This window comes from Arachis duranensis, chromosome 4 (assembly GCF_000817695.3).
Source record: "Arachis duranensis cultivar V14167 chromosome 4, aradu.V14167.gnm2.J7QH, whole genome shotgun sequence".
NCBI lineage: Eukaryota > Viridiplantae > Streptophyta > Magnoliopsida > Fabales > Fabaceae > Arachis > Arachis duranensis.
This window is the reverse complement of record NC_029775.3, coordinates 96,120,228-96,127,394: the sequence shown is the minus strand read 5'-3', so window position 1 is coordinate 96,127,394 and position 7,167 is coordinate 96,120,228. Positions and strand designations below refer to the sequence as shown.

General features: G+C 35.8%; 1 pseudogene; it reads left to right on the top strand.

Moving 5' to 3' along the window:
* The first annotated feature begins 457 nt into the window (after positions 1-457).
* LOC107485044 (uncharacterized) lies at positions 458-5,500 on the top strand (annotated as a pseudogene).
* Positions 5,501-7,167: the final 1,667 nt, after the last annotated feature.

Below are 7,167 nucleotides of genomic sequence, written 5' to 3'. Positions count from 1 at the left end.
AGCAACGAAGAAAGAAAACAGAGAGAGAAGCACGTAAATGAAGAAGAAAAAAGAGAAGGCAAGAAACAAAAAAAAAATGAAGAAGAAGAAGAGGAAGAGGAAGAAAAACGTGCAGCAAGAAGAAGAAGAAGGTGCAATGAAAACGTGCCGTAACAGTATGTGGAGGAACTAACGTCAACGACGAAGAACAAACCAGTGAGAAAGGTGGAAAAAAGAACGATCAAAAAAGAAGGAAAAGAAAAAAGGATGTAGCGCGTCGTACGTGGAGCAGCGCGTAATTTGATTTTATTGTTTAATGAACTTGTAAAGTATACAAGCCATTAGGCTTGTATGCAGAGCTTTTCCCATTTTTCTATCATTTTATGTGTTGGTCTAAGTCATAAATTATTTTCAAGACGGTATCTCCGCGATTACATGGAATAAAACCAATTAATTCATATATATATATAAAGTAAAATCCATGTATGATGCCTCCTAATGCGATGAATTCTTCTATGGCCATAATGGAGAGGCAGGAATAGAAAGTTGAGTGATTCAAAATCAAGTCCAAATATAATCATCATCGGAATTGAATGAGTTGATTTGGAGGAAAAAACAATCATGGTCAGATCACGATATCAATTAAATAGAGAATTTCGAAAAAATAAAAAACAATGAAACCGCCACACCAACAGCTTGCAGAGCGGTTACTAAAAAATCTAAAACCCAGTGTCCTTTGAAACTGAAACTGAAACTGAACTCAACTAAAAAACCCACTGAAGAAGAAACAAGAAGATCATGGAGTTGGACCCCAAAACCATGCGAACCACCAAACCCGGCCTCAAGCCTCTCATCCTCACCCTCATAGTCCCCTTCTCATTCATCCTATGTAACCGAATATGCAGTTGGTCAACTACTTTAACCCAATCCAGTGTTGGTCAACTATTTGACTTTCTTTCTGTCCCGTCTATTTGCAGGTTTCCCGCTGCTATGGAAATCCGTCGAAATCTACCGTTCTCCGCTCCCCTTCCGTGGAATAGAAGCATTCTCTTCGCAATTGGACTCCGAACCCTTACACTTCCGTTGCCAATTCCAAGCCATGTTCCTTGGTTTCAACTTCACCGCCTCAAACGACGTCGCAGAAGCAATTATCAACAAGATGTCCCTACTGAACCCTAACTCCTTGCAATGCGGTAATTGCGGTGCCTATGAGGTCTCTGTGGTGATTGATTCGGGCTCAAGTTGCGTGCGGACGCAGAATTCGAAAGCTCAGTGTCCGTTTAAGTGTGGTGAAGAAGTTGCTTTTTTTGGCGGGAAGTTGAGTGATGAAGATGTTGATGACTTGCTGAGGGGTTGTTTGGGGAATGTGGATGGTGGAGGGAACGTGTATAGTGTGGTGGTGGTGAATGGGGGCGACAAGGAGGCAGAGGTGAGGGCTGTGGTGGGGAGTATCGGCACGCGTGGATACTCGGCCGTGTTTTGGAGGAGGAGGCGCTTTCGAGGGTGGCTGAAATCTTTGCCAAGGTGTTCATGAATGGTAGGAGTGAAGGGGATTTGATTCGCGCCGAGTTCATGCCGGTTGGTGCTGATGGCAGGATTGTTCTTTCCTTCAGTTTGCTCAATGCAGAGCCGCGGGATTGGATATATGATTGGTATGGATTGTGAAAACTCTAATTCCGTTGGAGTGTTCTTGTTGTGTTTTATAGATAACATGCATTTGTTTTGCTATACTGGGAATTTTTCTAGATATGCTATAAAAAGTTTGGCATAGAGAGAACTTGCTTTGAAATGAAATGTGGAGTTCACAGAGATTAATGGCAATGAGGCTTTAAATGTTACATTGTAGATTGTTGTTGAAATTTATTTATTTATTTATTTTTTTGATGTCCTGTCATTAAAAGTATTAACTTAGTTTTCTTTGGAATCATTTTAAAGTTTCTGTTGTGATCTTAATGTAGGAATTTTCGTGAAATTGATGAGACTCTGTTGCAACCTGTGATCCAATCTTTGCAACCTATAGCAAACATAACAGTTGAAAGCCAGGTAATTCTTGTTTGCATGTAACAACTAAAAAACATTCTACGGTTTATATTTGGTTGATTTTATAATTATTTGTAATTGGCAGGTTTTATACCATACGCAAATGTCTTCATTTTCTTACTGGGATGAGGTGCTTGGAAGCCACATTTCTAGTACCAAGGATCTTCCTTTCTTTGTGCGCATTATCTGTGCCTCTGACTTATGATTTAGAATTTAAGTGTACTTACTATTTAGTTATAATGCAGCCTATCAGATAAATCACAAATTGATGCTTTGATTATTTAGAAGTATATTCATCTTTTGAATTATGCAAGTCTTGTGTAAATCTGGTTCATATTAAGTGAATTCATTATCATTGCTAATGCATTAAAACATATCTGCTGAGTGTTCATATTTGTCCTTTTTCATATTTCATTTCATGTCTACCTGAGAGATGATAATAATATAGTTGTAGTCAATTGACTGTGTTGAACAGGTTAATTCTAATGAGTGGCACTTGGATACTTCAGTTGCAGCCGGTGGGAGATCTAAACTGTTGCAACTTGTGGTGTATATGTTTTAGCTCAACCCTAGATTTATTTTCTTACACTTTCCAGAACCTAATAATTTCTTTTCTTAGTTTACTTTTGAATTACTTCTTTATCTCATTCTCTCTACCAGTATACATATTCTCTAGTGTGATTTCAATGTAGTAGTTGTGTTCTGCATATAGACAGAGCTTACATTGCAAGTTTTCTTGTTCATAATTCCAGGTATATACCATCAGCAAAGGAATGTCCTCTCCGGTTGGAGCTTCCAAATGGAGACCTGTCTAATACTAATGGATTTATATCCCCAGTTATTTATCTCATCTTCAAAATCTCATTATTTAATGTTTCTGTATTGTTACATGTATTATAAAATTGTCAAATTTATTGTTGTTATGAAGAGGCTATTTTGGAATATTGTAGATGTGGGGAGGTGTTGTTGTCTGGAATCCCCAAAGCTGTAAAAAAGATTTGGAAAGTAAGGATTCAGTCAAACATATGATTTCAACCCAGGTTTTCCTTTCACTCATGAATTGCCGCTGTTTAGTAGTTTGTTAACACTCATATAGGAAAAACTTCTCACTATATACAATGAAAGTAAAGCAATATTTGGAGTATTTTATTTTATGTGTAATATGTTTATAACTTTTAAACAAATACTTGATAGATTCTTGTTCCAAACCATTTAATTTCAGTAAGTTTTATTTTATTTTGGTGTAGATAATGAATATTATGCAACTGATTTATGCTGGTATTCATGTATCCCACTGTTGTTAATTTTCATAAATTCATTTGCTGAACATGGAATCATGCAAGTCATGAAACAGGATATCCAGAAGCTTTTTGGAATTCTAATGGGGCAGTTGCGGCAACTCCTTGGTCTTAAGTCTGATAACCTCTATGTTGATCAATCAGGCACATACGTTCTCCAAGGGAGTGAAAAAGGATTCACACAATGGTAAGAGTGATATGTTAAAATATTAATTGCATGGTTTACAAAGTAATTTTCTTTGTTATGTTAAAATAATTTTGAAAGCTTGTTAGCTTGATCATGACTACATGTTTCAACATGATTTTGGGAGGGCTGAATGACAAAACGAGCATTATATTTCACATCAATTTCCTTTTACAAGTTCCTGTGTACATCTTCATGGGGGAAATAATTTTTTTATTAAAAAGTTTTATAATCCATTCTGTATGCTTTTGGTCTTCTACAAATGGTTCCTAAATGAAATAACAAGACAAATATTCCTGCTTTAGAATAGGCTTGGGTAATAATCATATTTCACAACGCTTGAGGGGGATGCTACAACTCTCCGAGGCATAACAAATTGCAGTGCCTTTGTTTCACTTAAATATTTATCTCTGTAAAGTAATATTTGTTATTTTAATATTTTTTCCATTTTTTCAAAGAAAATAGTCCTTAATAGATAAAATGTTGTCAAATTAGTTCTCATTGATGTTGATTATATGTAGGGAGTTGGATATTTTGTCACGGAATCATGTTTGCTTTAATCTCTATTCTTGTGCGGCAACACTTGGATCTCTTTCCAGATTGGTACGTATACTCTTATCTACCGAGTCTGTTAACTTCAATCTGGCTAGTATCTAGCGTAAGCTTCTTAAACTTCAATTCCATGCAGGTTCAATCATTGCCAAGGATGATTATCACTGATGAAATTGGAAAAAAGGTGATTGTAAATGCTTATTGGATGATATTTTGGTTTGAAACTGTAGTTTATCTTCCAATGTATTAAGAATGATAAAGGTTGCTTGTGTTAATTCACCTTTGACTGATTAACTGATAATGAAAATTTCATACTCTTGTTAACTTTAAATCCCTCCCCTCCTTAACATTATGTGTTGCCTACTTGGCTTTGACCAGGTGATGATTTCTTTGGAAGCTGCAAAATTTGCTCAAAGTAATGCATCTGCTGGAATTTATGATGCATCTGCTGGTATGCTTTCTTTAAGCTTATGTTTGATTTCAAAATCTTGTTAGCGACTTTGATGAAGATTTTTATACTGTTGCCTAATGCTAAACATGATCAATCTCTTTTCTTGTCAGCATCATCAAGGCAAGCAAGATCTCTGGCAGAGGATTCCTTTTTTCATCCTTCAATTATGTCTATCAGTTATTATTCATATTGGCATTCTTTTATCATCTATACGGTTGGTTCTTTAACTCTTCATCTTTGTCCTAAATACTATAAGTTGATAGGCATATGAGGGTTGAGACACTCAATAATTGAATGATTCGACCATATTAGGGCTCATTTTTTTTCCTATTGGCATCATAATTAGGGAATGCACATTACGAGTCAACATAAGATGTAAACATAACTCTGGTTTAGTTTGATGACATTTTATCATGAAGTGTGCACATAAAAGTTGTAAGAGATATGTATAGCTCATTGTCATTTCCTTTTTGTTCATGTAACTCTCAATTCTTCTGCTTCTGTCACTGGATTATGAAAATGAGCACGATTGTAATTTCGAAAGCTTGATCAAGCACGACAAGCATTTCACAAAAAAGAACTCAGATGCACTCATAATTTTATATTACAAGTTGAAATATACTGATTTTTTATTTCTACTTTTCTTCTAAATTGCAGCCATATTTCCTGCTTGTTATGAAGCCAGTCATCTTCCCTGTTTTGAGTGAATGGAAAAGATACAAGCAAGAGAATATGAAGTTTGTCGCATGGAAGGCCAAAGCAAAGTAACATAAAGCAGGTTTCCATGTAATTTAAGCCTAATGAATTACTAAGTACTTCAACACAACTAAACCCCTCTGGAACCCAAAAATATATAATCAGGACATCATAATGTTATGAATCCTCAAATCCTGAATATATATATATATATTTTTTTCAAAATGTGTAAGTTCGTAATAAATATAAAACAATTCAATATAGGTTAGCTAATTAAACTAATATCTACACAAACACTAAAGTACATTCTCTCCTTTTTTTTTGTCATTGGAGAGAATAAAGTGTAATCTCCCATCTTTAATTCTACAAGTGGGACCAGAAATAAATGAGAGAGAATGCAATGAAGGGTGAGATCTTCCACTGGATACTATCCAATTTTTTTTCCATTGGAGAGGATCTACTCCCATATTAACCTTGGTAGTTTTTTTAAGTAGACCATGATTTCTTTTAATTTTTTTATTGGTTTATTTTTAATATTTAATATTTGTATATTTATTCTTCATAAATTAGTTTGATTATAGTTAAATATATGTCAAATTATTGGGGTCATAATTTATAGTTTTAATTTAATATATTATATTTTGTAAATTATATATAATAAGTGTATTTAGGGATAACAGTTCTATCCGAACCCATAGGTACTCGACCCACCTCGGTCCAGCCAGATTCCGATTTAGTTTTAAGGTGAAGATTGTTGTATGTATTTGTATAATGTATACTAACTTTTGAATCACGATGAACCATCTGAAAGAGCCTAGCAGCGGAAACGACAACAATGTCCAATACAAGAACAATATGGAAGCACTCACAACACAATATGTCAGCAACTATAACAAGCAAATATAGCAAGTAAAGCAATAACAAGAACACACCAAGATTTTAACGTGGAAAACCCCCTCAATGTGAGAGGTAAAAACCACGGGTCGTCCAGACCAATGAAATAGCTCCACTATAATCAAATGAGGTACAAGAGAGTCTCAAACAAAGCACAAAAATGTGCATATAACCAGCCAAAACATCAATGCACCAAAGCTCACAAATAATAGGCAAGAAGATGAAATATACCCAAAAAACAGAGCTGATGTCGAAGCCAATTTCTCCCTCTGCAGATTGTGACACTAGGGTGCAAGAATACACCCCCAAAATGTTGGGCTTGGGCCTCACAAAGGAGAGAAAAAAACCCAACAAATCTCCCCCTTCTCGACTAGGTGGAGGCTCTCGCCATTCCGGCGATCAAACAACATGTTTCAAACTTTTCTCTTGACAATGCTTTTGTCATCATATCAGCACCATTGTCATCAGTGTGAACTTTCTCAAGTTCCAACAACTTAGAATCTAACACATCCCGTATCCAGTGATACCTAACATCGATATATTTAGATCTTGGATGAAAAGTAGAATTCTTGGCAAGATGAATAGCACTTTGGCTATCACACAACAAGATATAACGGTCTTGCTTAAAACCAAGTGCTGCAAGAAACTTCTTCATCCACAACAACTCTTTACATGCTTCAGTTGCTGCAATAAACTCTGCCACTGTGGTAGAAAGTGCAACACACTTCTGTAACCTTGACTGCCATGAAATAGCTCCCCCTACAAACTTGACCAAATAACCTGAAGTACACTTTCGAGAATCAATATCTCATGCCATGTCCGCATCAGTAAAGCCAACTAGCAAAGGTTTCTCACCACCAAAACTCAAACTCAAGTTAGTTGTACCTTTGAGATATCTCATAATTCATTTAACAGCATTCCAATGTTCTTTACCTGGATTAGAGAGAAAACGACTCACTGTACCAACCGCATGAGCAATGTCTGGTCTAGTACACACCATAGCATACATCAAGCTTCCAACAGCTGAGGCATAAGGAATTTCATCCATTGCTTATTTCTCCTCATCAGTGGTT